General features: G+C 45.6%; 1 long non-coding RNA gene across 3 annotated transcripts in view; it reads left to right on the top strand.

Annotated features, from left to right (window-relative positions):
- LOC142581985 (uncharacterized) overlaps window positions 1–16,589 on the top strand; it is a 41,549-nt gene that overhangs the window by 10,727 nt on the left and 14,233 nt on the right. For 2 of the 3 annotated variants that reach the window (XR_012828341.1, XR_012828340.1), the window contains exons 1-3: window positions 1,872–1,956; window positions 10,155–10,263; window positions 14,386–14,544. This is a non-coding gene — a long non-coding RNA (uncharacterized LOC142581985). Of the gene's footprint in view, window positions 1–1,871; window positions 1,957–10,154; window positions 10,264–14,385; window positions 14,545–16,589 lie in introns of those variants that run through there. The other variant, XR_012828342.1, reaches the window with a different exon arrangement.

Here is a 16,589-nt window from a genome sequence, read left to right as displayed (position 1 = left end):
ACTCGCCTTTTTCTGTGGTTAAATTTAGCTTTGATCAAGTGTAGGATACAGAGCGAACCTGTAATAGCTGTGCTAAATCTGCAAAGACGCATAGTGCGAACATAGGCTTCCTTCAGATCTGACTACAAAGGATGGGTGAATAGCGAAATTATAGTTCTAAAAATTCACCGATGATTACAATACTCCCTAATGTGAAATTTCAGCGAAGAATTTTCATTTCGTGATAGATTGGCTGGTGCGGATAATCTGTATTCTGCGGCACGTTGCAAACGGAGCGAAGTGTGGCTCGACAGCTTCGCTAATCGGGAGATCGCGAGAGGCAGAGCGTGGGTAGCAGCAGCTGCCCCAGACAGGCCTCCACTCATGCAGCGCTTTGTTTCCATATAAGGTATCCGTGGTGTCATCGGTGAACAGATGACTTGCGCTACGTTGGCGCCATCTCGTAGCCATCGTCTGCGCAGAGCCCGTCTTGCGCGGCACTATGCTTTTCTTCTCCCGCTCCCGCCTCTTCCTGAGCTTTGCGCCTCATGGTTGCCCAGCACAATCCTTCTCCACTTTCCTCCTCGCACCCTCTTCAATATCGCCGTCTTTCTACCCCCCTCCTCCGCGCCGGTACTCTCCACGTTTGCTTTGCAAGCTTCGTGTGCTCGTTCGCTTGGTTCCAAAGGACGCCGATGCCAACGCTCGTTAGAGGAACGGGCGCCTAATAGCTGCGCTCTTAAGGTTCCGATTATATGTAGCCAATAAAACGCACAAAAATTGATGTGGCAATGCCTGTCCTAATTAACGGCTGAGTTCCAGTGTATTCGACCGCTTTACTTTCTCTTATTATGAGGGGCCCACAGGTCCTCCACGCTTCCTTCTGCGCACCACCCCCTTCTCTCTTCCCTCTGTCGCGGGGAAGAATGCCAAAAACCATATCTTTTTGCACTCATAGGTCGCGTACGGTGCAATTCAGAGACAATCAGTGATGCATCAGTGGACTTTCGCAAGAAAGACGACGTACCGTAGAGTACTCTTCTCGATCGCTTTTTCCTCTTGCAATTCGCAAATGACAGGCAAACGAAACATCTTGAGAGGTCAAGTAAGGAGTCACGAATTAAAAAAAAGCATGTCTCGTTGTAGATTTTTCCGGCGAAGTTTGGGTATTCTTTACTGAAGTGTAGTGGTCCAAATTGAGGGCAAGACAAGATGCGATGACTTTCTAGCGCTTCTGGTAGCCTACGCTTGGCAATTTTAACTAGAATTTTTCCACTATGAAAGAAACCAATGACCGAGCTTAATTTCCTTGCCTGTCCATGTCACGGTAATCCGCCATTCAGACATCTAATATTGCCACTTGATCAGCGTGCAATTTTACATTTTCGTTAAAACGACCAATCGTAATAATTGAGCACATCAACGCTGCGCCAAATTTGAATCCCCGACGAAGAAAAGCAGACTGGTAAACTTTGTTGGCGGCGTCCAATAGCTCGCACGATCCCCAGCTTCATCAGACGTTCCTTTCACTCACCGGCATTCCTTGAAAACGACTGAAGCAATTTAATAATCATTAGGGGCCAAATTGCTAGACTGCATTGCTCAAAATTCGTGGAGTGCTTAGAATCTTCTTTTTGCGTCTTTTGCACAACAAAGAGCTTTGTCCTGATACCGCACTAGCGACCTTCAATTGTCTGTGCGACGTCTCCATCTCTGGCCGCTTGGATTCCTACTAGTAAAATGATGAGGCCACTGCAGCTGGAATCGAAACCGCTGCCTGTTGCCAAGCAACCGAACGCTGTAGCTGTAAACCGAGAGTGTAAAGAGAGAGTGATGGAGAGAGAGAGAAACATTTATTTATAGAAAGGCAGAGAAGTTGGGCTAAGCAATACCTTGCTCTAGCCTGCTACCCTTCACTGGCGGAAAGATACGGAGAGGAAAAGGGCTCATGAAGGATGATGATGATGTGAGAAGAAGGTACGTATACACAAGTTCAGAACGTTGAGGCATCTGCAAAGGCGTAAGTACCTATCATCTGTCAAAAGAGCTGTCTTTTGCAAACGAATAAGCGCCAATCGAAAAAAAAATTATATGGCAAGTTACGAGCATTTTCTGATTAATATTTCGAAGGTTTTCCAGAATTTCTTCTTGTGTAGTGGGTTGCGGCTCCAGCGTTAAGAAAGTACCCGGGGCTCACGTTCAATTACCGCCACAGTTCTCATGAATGACGAAGGTATTCAGATCACTAGTGTTTAAACGTTAGCCTCCGCTAGACGCGTTGAAACAGCGGATCAATGCCGCATATGATGGCGTTGACACACTTACTGGGATATGAGACACGCGAATTTGTTCACAAAAAATACATTTATTGAGTGGTTATTGATTTGCTGAACGCAAGAACGACTCCTCAGGTTTTATCATGTCCAGCATGGACCAGCGCTAGCCAAATCTATTGACACAGTTTACATCCGACATCGGTTAAAAAGAAATTGGAGGACACCTAATCTTCCCTTTTAAGACTGGAACGCGATAGCATTCAAAGATCTCTGAGTGGTTCTCACGCTTCGCGGTAAGTGCAACTTATGTAACCTTAATCTTTACGAGGAAACGCTGGCGGCGAACGCTATGCACGAAGGCGAGCTTTCTGGCAGAAACGCGGTCTCTTGCGTGGGCCGATCCCAGAGGTTGCGCAACGCGTCTTGCGTGGGCCGATGCAGGAGGTCGTACACAGCCGCGCCAAAAGAAAAAAAGAAGTAGGAACACCATTTTCAGGTTTCTCTCGTAGTTTTGCACTTGTAATGTTTCAGTCTGAGCAGGTTTCCCACGAAAGGCGTGGGCTGTTGATATTTTGTTTCATATCATTTGTTTGTGGGCTGTCATTCTAACAATTCACTCTTGCAAGAATTTAAGACAAAGTATGAGCCACTTTAGTGATAGAACTGTGTGGCAATGTAATCCGCGTATATGGTATGTCATATACTAAGGCATGGTATACGCGTATACCTAAATATACACGGGAATTATCGCTCACCGGGAAGCCGGGGCGGGAAGCCGGCGCTGACACCGGATTTTCTGCGACACGGCGCTTTCAGCGCTTTCGCGTTAATAGAAAAAAATTGTGCAGGTTGTCGCGATAGACTAGCGGCGCTTGCAATAGCTCCACAGCTTAGAACAGCCAGAGTGGTGAGTGAACAAATTAACACGTGCCCAACTATTTCTTTCCTATGGGTAAAAATAAACAGTGGGGTTGTCTCCGTTTGCAGGGGACAGCTACTTCTTTTCACTTCTTTAATAATATATGGCTGAAAAAATATTCTTGCCGTAAACATTCGGGAAACTTACACCCTCGAGGGTGGAATGAACGTTTAAACCCCCTTTTTGCAATCCTTACTTTCCCTGAAAATTTTGTGAATGGTTGCATTCCGTTTGATGAACACCCTCAGTGCCCAACTTCATAAATTTCACTTTGCCAAAAGGGCGTTTTGTGCGATACGCACACTTTAAGAACTTGAGGGCAAAACAATTTGGGCATTTCTCGGGCCCTTCAGTATTTGAAGCAAGTAAAAATACCTAAATATCTGCATCCAGCGCTTTGCGCCATTTCATTGTTAGAGCACGTCATATAGTCACAGTAGGCGATGGATGTCGGGCTGCTTCTTCATCCGTATCCATGGCGGCCCGAGTTATGAATGGGAAAAACATAGTTGTTTGGTTTTATTTTGCATCCTTCCTTTTGCATTTTACCGCTGTCTTCGTTTATGATGTTCCAGCTTGCTGTTGTTTTATAGTTGACCGGCCAGTAGTCGGTGAATCATAGCCAATCGTGGTTCTTCGGTTGCATGCATGTCTTCCCGGTGTTACATCGGGGCCAGTGTAATATTATGCGCCGAAAGTAAGGCTCTTTCATGCAGCATCGGTTGGAATAAACATTCGCAGCTGCATGCAGAGCAATCTACTATCGATAAGAAAATAGAATTTATTTTGGAGGTGGCGCGCCCCGGTCTTAAAGGGCAAAGACACAACTACTTTGTATTGTTCTCTCCTTCTCGCATGTTCCAACTTGAAGCTAGCTTCGCTTTAGTTGTTTGACCTTAGTGCTGATTTGTAGATAAACCGTAGCACCGAAGAGCCTGCCGTCAACCTTTCAGGGAACCTACAGGCGCTACGCTGTATTATTCCCTCTGCTCGTGTCCGCTGAGAGACGAGGCATTCCGACGAGGCAATCTGTAGGCCGGCATTCAGAATGCAGGATGACATGCTCTCTTTGCTTTCTTCGCTTTATTTTTTTTACAAGCATCTCGCAAAACACTTCAGTATTGTTTCGGCGGACTTCCGCATGGCTTGGGTAGTTAAAGAATAAAAGGTGTCACTGTAAAAATAAAACGTAGTCCGCCTTTCTGCGAAACACACATTCGGAGAAGTGTGCAAATCGAAAAACTCACACTTTCATATGAGTGTATGAGCTCGCTTAAGTACCCTTTCTATGAGCGTTAAAGATGTGTGAGTGATATACACGGGAAAACACCCTTACGGGTGCAGTTTTCCTTAGTGTGTAGGTAATATCTAAAAAAAAAACACTAAACACTACACGCGATACTAAAACGAAATATCTCTCTAAAGCAGTTTTCGTCTCAAACAACTCTGTCTTAGGTAGACAGGTCTTAGATGCTCATATGAGATATAATTGCACACAATTCAATAAAATCAGTATTCACCATAAATGCCAGCGTTTTCAAGAAGCTTTCGAGATTTCGTTCTTCTGTGATGCACTTCAGGTGTCCATGGACCTAACACTTTGGGAAGTGGAAGAGATTGTCATGCCAATTAAAAGCAGTCTTCGTTCTAGGCGGTGTATCAGTATAGTGTGCTTGGCGACAGTCGAGTACTAGGCGGTGGATACACCCTCGACATCGTGAACGCATAGCACCTAGGTGATGGTTCATGCACGCATTTTCTCTCGAGAAAACGAAATATCCTTTAATCCTAACATAGGAGATTAGCCCATCGACAGCCTTGACACGGTATTCCAGTCGCCACGTCATCCAAGCAGGTGTCATAGCAGTCGTCACACAAGAATGACGTGATTATTCCACGTTCCTTCCTGCGAAGCATCTGCCTGCCTTTCCCATGAACACCAGCATTATGGAACAATGAGATCAGTGCAGTAAGGGCGCTACAGGGCTTAGCATGCAGCTAAGCCCTGAGGAGACCTGTAATGTAAGCTAAGACATGTAATGAGGAGGGAAGATAACCGATGGTCATTAAGGGTTACGGACTGGATTCCAAGGGAAGGGAAGCGTAGCAGGGGGCGGCAGCAAGTTAGGTGGGCGGATGACATTAAGACGTTTGCACGGACAACATGGCCACAATTAGTACATGACCGGGGTAGTTGGAGAAGTATGGGAGAGGCCTCTGCCCTGCAGTGGGCGTAACTAGGCTGATGATGATGATGATTAAGAAGCCCTGCAGCTAATCCACTATCGCATAGTTCACTGGCCAGCACCGACCCGGAAGGGTTCTATACTCGGACCGAAATGCAACGCTGTGGTCGCGGCAAAGCGAGAGACGAAAACCCTCGGAGCGACAGCTATCGATGCGCACGCAGCTCACCGTTGTCGCCCACGTCTATCCCTCGAGTGCGAAGAGCTCCGCACACCCACCAGCAATGGCAAACCTTTTGGCCCGACGAAAACGCGTCTTTCGCGGGCAGAGCACGGGCTGTGCGGGGATGTTTCGTCCGATCGGCTTAAGGGCGTAACTCTCCCGTGCACGCGCGCGCGGCTGAGGGACCCGCCGCCGCACCCACGGCAGCAGTCAGATTAAGGGGGGCCTCGCCCGCGTATACACCTCGTCCTCGGTCAGTGCCGCGGCCGCTTCTCTGTTTGACTGATTTCACTCGCCGCGAAACCGGTTTGTAAACGAATTACGGGGTTAGGTTAGCTCGGCTTTTGCTACACATATATACTTTGGCCTGTCGCGCGACCAGGGTGGAGCGAGCAGTAGGGGGGCCTGCGCTCAGGCAGCCTCTATTCATCACTGCCACACGAAGAGCGGAGCGCCGCGGATGCTGCTATGCATACACGAGCTCGACGCGCTGAGAGCAGCAGGCAAGGCCGGAAGGAGCTGCAAGGACGCTGCCGCCGCCGCCGCTGAACGGTGCTCGCGTGTGTGGGCATGCACTGGCCGACAACACTGGTCGGCCGAGTATTCGCTGCTTGGTTTTGAGGGCAGCTGCAAAAAGCGTCACCGCGAGCATGCAGAAGATAGGCATAGTATAATAACGCTGCGATGCTGTTTGGCAAACTATTCAGCGACGCGTGTAGGGATCGCATTTGTTTAAAAAAAATGCTCTAGAGACCAATGTGTTGGCGTGGAACGGGAAAGCCTCGAGGCTACGGTGTGTGAGCTTTGTCGTCACACCCATCTCCTAGGTAAAATTCATTTGCGACGTTTTTGAACATGACCCGGAGTCTGGGAGGCCTGTAAAAAACAAGTAGAGGCGCGTTGAAATAATTGTTGCGCTAGCGCATGGCACCCGCTATCAAAGTTACACGAAGCTACGTAGTTGCCGTTTAGGTAGAGAATTTTAAAAAATTCCTCCGGAGTGAGGCGCAACCTAAAACTTTATTTGTCGCGGACTGTGAAAGCGTCTTCGAATTCTGTGAATGGATTATTGAATATTATTACGGGGGCCGGAGGGGATATTGTGATTCGCACCGGTTTAGCGAATATTTTCATTATTCGCCATTTGTTCGAGAACAGATGATAATGGCTCTTCTACTAGAGATACTTTGATATAACTATGTGCGTTTCAGATATGTTTGTGATCTATGCGTGACAAGATAGTCGGCTTCCATGTTGCGCGAAGTGGTCATGGTTCTGGCGGTTTAACATGTCCTAGGTGAACTCGCAGATTAAGCGAGGATGAAGTAGCCCTCATGCAGGCAGTAGCTTCAAGTCTTGCTTTTGTTTCACTTTACAGAATTTTGAAAGTGCCTGAGAGTAGCGCAGTTTTACGTTTGCCAAGCGTTTACCGCTGGTTTGTGATGCGAGCTACACCACACGTAATCTTTTACATTGGAAACATATTTGGTTGTTCGGCGTGGAAGTAAAACGGCGCAGGCGTTCTAAATATCCTTGAAGTATTTATGATGTGCCATGAGAATTTGACACATGCGTTTTCGTGACAATTTGTCGAGCTCTACTGGTGCCTTACTGGAATTCTTTAGCAGCGCTGATAACTACCATGAGCTGTAAACAAGCTCAAAATACACCCGCGTGCGGGTCTTGACGTTGTAATTACTGTACTCGGCGTCAAACTTCGTAGGCGTCAAACTTCGTCAAACTTCAAATCAAATGCCGCTAAAAGAATAGACAACAGTCGAAATATTCTGCGGCGGTATTTTGGTGAGCGGAGCAGTTCCGAATGTGAAGCGCGTTTTGCACACATCCGATTGCTTTTCTTTCGCTAACGACTTGATGCAGCCATGAACACAACGAGGCAGGAAGCGCTGAAAACTTGGTTCGCCGGGCACCTATGTTATTTGTTACTGGTGCTTCGAAAGCTTTAACGAAGCAATACTTGGGCCTCCAGCGCAAGCGCAGTTGTCGGTGAGTGCAGCTGGATAGCTTCCAGGAAGCTGCACTCAGAGGTCAGAGAGCCGAGGTGCCAAACGAGCCTGAGGTTGTTTGGTCTTTATTTTTTATTTTTGCCAAGCGTGCACTAGCACTCGGCGTTGACTGTTTAGCATTCCGCCGTGCTTTCGTCAGCGGTGCCCAATATTGCCTGCCGCGAGAGCTGTTCAAGGGAGAAACAGTGCTCGCTCAACGCACGTGCTTTGACTAGAAAGTTTCTTTCATGCCCTTCCGGCTCGGTACGGCCAATGCTGGAGATTGTGCTTGAACGAGCAAAGACGATAATTGGGGCCAATGAATTTGCCGGCTGCGTGTTCTGCACTTTTGCCATATATTGAGAGGTCGCAGGCACGTATGTCTAACCGCTTACGTCTGCAGAAAATTTGCAAGTCTGCTTAAAAAAAAGGAAGGAAGAAAAGAAAGGTTTGGTACTTTATCACGCAGAATTTATTTTACAGCTTATCTCCCATATAACTGTATGTCAAAATTTATGTGCAAACTTTTTGTCAAGTATGGGCTTTGCCTGCACTCTCAGTTGTCAATGTCGTGCCCTTGCACTGTTTTCAAAATTTTAAAGAATCGCGTTCTTTAGGTTACACTGGAGTCTTTCCACGTAGCAGTGGTGGTTACGGGTGTAGTTCTTTTATGGTGAATGCGATGAGAGCACCAGCATTTATCGTACATTGCCATAGCACGTTTTGCTTGAGACCACGAAAATAAATCGTCATCGCGACGACGCTGGCCAGAATTTAATCATCATATTTCTTATACGTCCAAACAGAACTGTTGTGGAATGAATAACAAAATACAAGCGATCTGGGCTACCACAGCTCCTAGTGGAGGCCACACGGCTGATTTTCGAATTTGAAACAGTTTTGCTTGTCTGTGTACATTCCTGTATTAGCCTTCACATAATAAAATGTTACTGAGGACGTCGGCAGCAGAAAAAGCGCTGATAGTGACATCTTGTGACGTTTTGTCCAACAACAATGCGTTAGAAATGTTCTCATATTAGTAGATATTCTCATGGAACTAATTCAAGAGATAGAACTGCACGCTGAAGATGACGTCGTCGCCGATGCTTTATAGAAGCAGAATAGTATAGCTGGTTACACTCTGGGTGAAATCTGCACCACAAGATGGGGTCACCAATGTACGGCTGCTAACATCTGCGGCTCCAGTATCCCGGTCTTCCGTGATGGGCGATGTGTATAAAGAAAGCTCAAATTTTCTATAATAATGTGGTTTCCGCCACTGCGAACAATCCTTACGTGTGGTGTGACGATTTCTTTCCGTAGAAGAAACAAATAGTGTAGTGCCGCTGTGGAAAAATGCCGTGCTCACGAATTCTGGTTACACATATGCCACAGACAAAGTGAAAACGATCCTGCAGTGCTTCAAGTGGTTGAGGTCTTCGACTTTAAGGACGCGTAATATATAATAACGTTGAAACAAACACAGAGGGGACAACAATCGGTCATTGTTTGACTATATGTTCAACTAATATGGTTGATAATTGAAGTGATTATTATGCTATACTGGCTTTAAAGTAGGCTCCGTGAAGCTAAGATAACAGACCTGATAAAGATAAGCAAATTCTTCGCCACACATCTGAGTGCGCAACGGTGAAGCCTGACATGCAAGACGAATCAGGCGTGATTTCAACTGGCATGTGGCATGTGGACAGTGGGATTCAGCAACGTGCATGTTTACTATATAATCCAGGAATTTCTTATGTAGTCCAACCGAATGCCCTGTAAAATTTGTATCTCTTCTTTTTCATTCTTTGCTTTTCAATAAATTAAGTGTGATTATACCTGCTATTATTGCTTTCTTTCAAACAAGTAAATTCGTGTTTGAACAGCACTTGCCTATTCTGTAGCAGTGCGGAAAATTTATTTGCGCTTATAACCTCGAGTAATGCATACAGTTCTTGATAAATTACCCATAGTGGGAGTGAGTCATGGGTCTCATGGGTAACAAAAAAAAAAGAATACGAGTCCTCGAACGGTGTTCAAGCTATGCATGGGTGCCACATATTGGCGTGACGCTGCATGCAAGGCCAATCCTGTTGGGTAGAAGAAACACCGCCTTAGCAGCTATGATGGGTTTCTTTTCTCGCATGTACGAAATTCTTGATGGAGTTCTATTCCGCCTGTTAAGCCAAGCACTCATGGACTAACGGTTACAGTATCATGGTCCTTTCCTAGAGGTCCTTGGTTGGGAATCAGGCTGTCTGACAGTTTTAGATATCTTTATTTCATTATTAGTATATATATATATATATATATATATATATATATATATATATATATATATATCCACAAAATCATGTCAACGACAATGCCGATGGTGACAATTCACCTGGAGTGTTCATATTGTCGCAACATCGGAAACTCTAGGGACAAACGCACTTTAGTGAGCAGGGACAGTACCCAGAACGGACGGTTTATTACCATGCGCTAGTGAACTCTTGTTAGCTATGTTTCCTTTAAATGCCGATATATCTATTTATAGTCATCGCCCTTTCCGCATTCCAGGCGCAGCAATATGAAATTGGAAAATCAGTTGTGCGGAACCCCGCAAGGGGAAGGACGGTTCTTGAATGGGATAATGGTCATCGAACCAACTATAGCGTGAAGCTTCAAAGTAAGTCCATGCAGCTTTCTCACAAACAAAGCTTTACAATTAAAGAAATTGCCCTTTTCTGTAGGTCAAACTGAGGATCTAGGTTGCACAAGATGTATGCAAAGCTCGCTTTCTAAGAAACCCATATATGTTTTTTTTTTTGTGGTATCATGTTAGAGTCGGGTGGATGAGTACTGATAATAAATTTAAATCGTGCACTGAATAAGAAATTACATAGAAAATGGCACTAGGGACATAGAAATGTCCCTAGTGCTGTCAGGCAAGGAAAGAGGCTGTGGGGCAAGGCTGTCAGACAAAACAACAATGGAAATAGTAAAAAAAAAATCTCTTCCAAAGTATACATTGGCAAAATATAATATATAATGTGACGGACAAAAGGTTTTTCTTTAGAGAATACGTAAACGTAAGCGGTGCAAAGATAATAATAACTTCGGAATAGTCGACCAGAGTGCTTGCCATCATTTGCTTTGCCATCATTTCATTTCTCGTGCTTTCACCTCACACAGTGCCCCGATCCTCTGCTGTGTGATACGTAGTATCTAATAGCAAACATTCTGTTTAACGCGAGTTTTCCTAATACTGTACAATATAAAGCGGTCTAATGAATAAGCATGTGGCTCTTAAACAACAACAAATATATTCTGCCTTAAACACTCGTTCTTTTCTCGGTGTTTATTAGTTAATATAACTACAATCGAACTGCCATAGACAAGCTTTCTTATCAAATACATTTATGAAACACTCCGTCAAGGCCGGTGCTCCCTAGAAAATTGACAGGAACAGAGCAAGCGCTGATGTTCTTGTGAACTCTTTTTTTTCGAGTTCCTCTCTCCCGAGAGGAGGTGACGTGGCTACATTTGAGGAAAGGCGGTAGCTAGTGTATATGCTAATCCTGGCGAGGATAAACAGTTATACCGCGTTAAAAGATGGGACCTGTCATCTCGAGCGCAACTGTAGTACGGTAGCGTCTTCTAAAAGCCACGGCATGACAGTATGCATTTCCCGAGTGCGTTAACCTCATAAACATGAGTTTCTTTCTTCATATATTTGCGACAAGCGATAGCTGCAGAGCGAAAAGAACGTATTAGTAAAAAAAAAAAAAGAAATACAAGGAGGCAGGCGTGTTCCCCCTACCCCTGTTTGATGGATGCGCTAGCTGGTGTAATTTCCACACCGCAGATGCCTTGGCTCGCTCGGCGAACCAACAACCGGCAGCCATGCGGTCGAACATGCAACGGACGTTGAACTTTTACGGCCCTCAGAAACTGTTAAAGTCGGTAATGTATACATGAAAGCACAGTTTTCTTAGCCGCGCAGATAGGATAACATCCGGGCTCCTCTTCTTGCACACCACGTGTACAGTGCTGTAACTATAGCACGCTTGCAAAAACATGGCGACATTGCATTCAAACAAATACTCGCATGCGCTCTCGAGATGCGAGCGGGCGCGAAGCTTGGGTTCGGGGCCTCCGAAACGAGAAAGCCTACGATTCTTGACACTGCCACCGTTCCATGTCCGTGAAACGCGCTCGTATAGAAGAGAACGCCGGCAGCCACTTGGAGTGATTTATGCGGCTAATTCACGTAGACATGTTGACAGGAAGCATTAGGGGGCGCTTAAGCAGATGCACAGCGCGGCGCGCATTCGTCGGCGCTTAATTATTCACAATTCTCTGCCCGCCCTCTCGCCAGCATCTCGAGCTGCCACTTACAGCGGAATGCCCGCGTTCATCTGCTCCAATTCTCTTTCTCCCCGGCCACGCTACGCACAGCGCGTCGGCGGCTGCCCCGCAGGGCAACATTACTTACAACGGTACATTTCAGCTGCAAATTAAAAGCCTGCTTGTTAGGCCTCTGTTTTTCCCTCTAGCTTCCGCAATACTCTCGCAAATATTGTACAAACGTTGCATCCCTTAAGTGTGTGTACCGTAAGGTCCGTCGTAGCAACGCCATAATTAGACGAATCGTATAAGCAATCATCGAAAGATACCCAATAATATTTTTTTTCCTTTTTAGAATGAGAACAGTTCAACACTAAGTACAGATATATTAAAAGGACACGGTGCACGTTAACCATCAGTAATATAAATATCATTTAATTTTTATCATCTATCGTGTAGGCGCCTTCTAGTTTAATGATATTGAAGTACGAGTGTATGGGCGTAAGCTCATCGCAGAGCTTGTGCTAAATATACACGGTGCATGCAACTTCGGTAATGAAATAATAATGCTTCGAATTGATAAAGAAGATTAAAGGCCGCGAACCCATGAGGTTGGGCAATCTCATTAGCATGAAAGACTCCGAAACTGCCGGCATTAATCATGCGCAGTAACGTGCTTTCATAAGCTATGCCAGCACTTCTGCGCCTACAAGAAAACATCTTTCTTTTTGGACATATCACAGGGATGTAACCTGACAGCGTACAAATGCACTTGTGGAAGACAAATGAGATATCAGCGCACAATCGATCAAGAAAGTTTGTTACTGTCATATGTTTTCTTTATCAGTTTTTTTCTTGTTTCATTCAATGTGGGCCGCCGAATGCTGGGAAAATGCGAAACACTTGTGCAACTAGTGCGTTCAGGTCGGTTGTGTGTTTTGTTGTTTTCTCCGTTGAACAAGCCCCATTAAACTTGAGTAAGTTGTATTTTTCTCTTCGCTTAAGTGCACTAGCTGTGAGTGCAACATATTGCAGAGAAAACTGAACACAACGCATACATTAATTACTCGCAATCTACACTGTCACTTCCTCAAGCGAAGCCGATTAATACCAAATAATCACCGTGAAGGCCAAGCCCTGGCGCCCTGCTACTTGTGTACGCCCGCGAATTTCAAACTGTGTCGACAGGCCGTGATTATCTAGAGCGTAAGTAGGCATGCAGAATCGAAATTAAAAAATACAGAAGGGAAATCCTATTACTATGACAAAATAAGACAAAGTTAAATAATGCATTTTCTACAATGTGCAGGGCAAAACGCATTACGCTAGGTTACTTAATGTTTAACGTCATAGTCTCCATGCTTGTGTACAGGATCAGTCTAGCTTCATTACATGAAGGCATAGATATGAAAGTGCTGATATGCGACTATTTTTTTAACTTTTCCCACTTAGCAATCGATGACGTTTTCTATGGATTTCGTCTTTATATGTTCTTTATAGAAGCCTTTCAACTCCATACTCCCTATGTGAAATTGAAGAACAGTAGCAAGTCATCAGAAACTATGCGGTGCTTCGCAACTGCCTTAAATTATTCTCGCACTGCTCGGCATTGTCATACATTTTCTTCAGAGTAGATTCAGTCAGTTATAATTATAAAGAAGTCGCAGGTCGCCGTTGTGAATTGAAACTGAATATGCCACCCTTGGCGCCGCCTCAACGAGCGTCGGTTGCTTGGTGATGCAAGATTTCATGGGAAACACTAAAACGATCACAATTTCGCGATTAAGTTTTTCTGGTTAATCTGCTTGCAAAATTGGATAACAGGAGAATGGACAACATTTCTGTTATGGTGATCTTACATTTCGGAATCTTGGGTTTCGGATGCTCATCACTGAATGTGTTCGGCCGGAGTAAGATGTACTTCTGGTACTTCTTCACGGCAATCCTGTGCTGCTTGAACACGTCCGAAAGCTTTCGGCTGTCTGAAAGAAAAACAGGAAAAGTCAAATCAAATAAATGTAGAGATCCAAGGTGTGAAACACCGGAGTCTACAAAAATGACTCCGAAAAGTCATCAAGAAGGGTTTCAAGCTTTAAAGCACGCCCACAAGTTTTCGGCACCTAGCTTCTATGTCGGGCCACAAAGCCAACAAAAATCGAAAATTTTTGTGGAAATCAACCAGATTGACTGTCACATTGGACATTGGGAGTGACCGAAACGCACTGAACCGAGGGCCTGAGGCCTGTATTGAAGTAGCGCTCCGGTGGTTTACGCTCGAATATATGGTTTTTGACGTGATTCACTGCGGTGAAGCTAAGATGAAAAATATTCCGACTGCTGCATTTAGGTAGGTTTTACTGTAAAAAAAACACCACAGTTTTTTTCCCCAGATTTAAATATATTGTTGCACCTAAGCTGATTTCGTAAACTGTACTTTATTAATACCCACGGAACTACGCAGATGCTCTATGTACTTAACAGCTGTTACCCATTTGTGGAAATGTCCGCCACCAACTATATACAACGGTGGATGGGAGGACCAAAGACAGAGACAAGTTTAAGCACAGCCCACAGCCTCCAACGGCACCACGCAGGGAAAATGGACGTAAATTTATATACGGTAAGTACTTTACTATTACCGTTACCATGGGTCCCTACGCAAATTGATGAAAGGCGCTGTCATTGACAAATACCCAGGGAGAAGAGCAAGCCTGGGACAAACTCGAGATAGTTCCTGCCATAATGCAAGGGTCGGCTAAAGTACTTCTTAAAGAACGCCTAATGTTTGATTTTCCTTCTTCTTTTAAGCAGTCTTACAAACAAGATCTGCGAAATATTGCGCAAATCGGCCTCTTCTGTCACGTTACCTGAAGAAGGCGACATTACTCGAGCGACGTATCGCAACATTCCGATAGTTAACTCACCAATTTCTAATAGTTATGATAACTAACGTTAAGGTTATACATATTTAGACCAGGCTTTCATTACTAACTCGCTAACTTTCTCTCTTATTGTAGAATAAGTACATGAGCTTACATATTGCAACTCAGGCAGAGATGCTGGACTGAACTAGTAGCTATAGCTTCTGACAGGGCAGGCTAACGCCTCTAATACATTCAAGTCGAATTATTTGTAGAGCACGGATGTTCTACTAAACCTCAACATGCTTCGCACTTTTACAGCGCACCGGAAACGCGGTTACGTGCCAGCATCAATGACTCCAATAACTTTTGGTAGTGTTGTCGGCAAAGAAAAAGCCCTGCTGTTATTTGTGAAGTTCTTGGTCATCAGTTTTCGCATTGCCAGCTGAACCTGTTACCGCATACCACACATAGGCTACTGCATAAGTATAGTTTTCTCGCTCCGCTGTTTTGTCTAGGGCGTGGGGCACAGAATGCACAAAAGAAATTCCAACGTGCAGACTCGGTCTCATGGAAGTTCGTTTCCGTAGTATTTAGTGGCTGCACCTGAAAGTTTAGCACATGTGAAACTTCAGCGCATAATGCGCCAAAACTCACTGGAAGCTCAAAAGCACGATGAAAACGAGGGTAGCCCCCCCCCCCCCCCGATGATTGCGATACTAACTAACGCGAAATTTGACCTCAGATTTGTACGTGTTTTCATTTCGCGATATATTGGCGGGCGCGGACAATCCGGTGCGGCACGCGGAAACAAAATGAAGTGTGGCGCGACTGCCTGGCTAAACGGGGGCACGCGAAAGGCAGCGCGTGGATGTCACCTGCGCGCGATTCAGAGCAACCACCGCAGACAGACCTCCACTCACGCAGTGCTTTGTTTCGTTGCGCTCGCCGCATGCCTTATCGATGGCGCCATCGGTGAACAGATGTCGCGCGCTACTCTGGCGCTATCTCGGAGCGATCATTGCTGCAGAGAACGCCATAGACGCTAGCGGTAAAGCACGTGCTGTGCGCCGCCGGCGCTAAAACGCAGCTGCAGCAGGGTGGCCGCACCACCTGGCGGAGAGCCGCTGCGGCAGTCACGTGACAACATCAAAATCTGGCCTCATCTCTGTAAGTGCCAGATGTCGCGCGCTTTTTCCTCCGTCTGTTAACAGGTTGGCGCTGTGTTTACGTTCTTCGTCCATCGTTCTGAACACGAGTCATATCTTACGAAGATGACGACGTCGTTGCTTCCGATCATAATGATGTTAGTGCGCTTTCTTCTGTTGCGGCGTAGCCGGGTACCGAAGTCAAGTAGAATGAGGTACTGAGTGTCGTCACCGCGTCCTTTTATTCATGGTCCGTCTTGTCGTACAGAATCGAATATGACGGACTGTGCCCCATAACCTTTTCATCAGGATGTTTCGGATTAAACTCGCCATTGTAAAAAAAAAACAATCTCAAACCGTGTTAGTTAAAACCAGTGCGAAGGAGACCAATCCAAGCAAACAAAAAGAAAGCAGCAGTCCGGCTGAGACCACATACGAGAACGCATCGAGCGGTCGGGCAGGCCCGCATGACACCAGTTTCCTGCGCACACGTCACTGAATGGGCCGCTCTCATTGGTCTCTCTTAGCCCGCCGTGGCGACGTAGTGGTTTTGGTGTCACGCTGGTAAGCCCGAGGTCGCGGTATGAAATCTCTGCCGCGGCGGCCGCATTTTGATAGGGGCGAAATGCAAAAAACACCAGCAGTACCGTGCATTG

The sequence above is a fragment of the Dermacentor variabilis genome, chromosome 5 (assembly GCF_050947875.1).
Source record: "Dermacentor variabilis isolate Ectoservices chromosome 5, ASM5094787v1, whole genome shotgun sequence".
Classification (NCBI taxonomy): Eukaryota; Metazoa; Arthropoda; class Arachnida; order Ixodida; family Ixodidae; genus Dermacentor; species Dermacentor variabilis.
The sequence above is the reverse complement of the archived record's forward strand: the minus strand, read 5'-3'. Positions and strand labels throughout refer to the sequence as shown.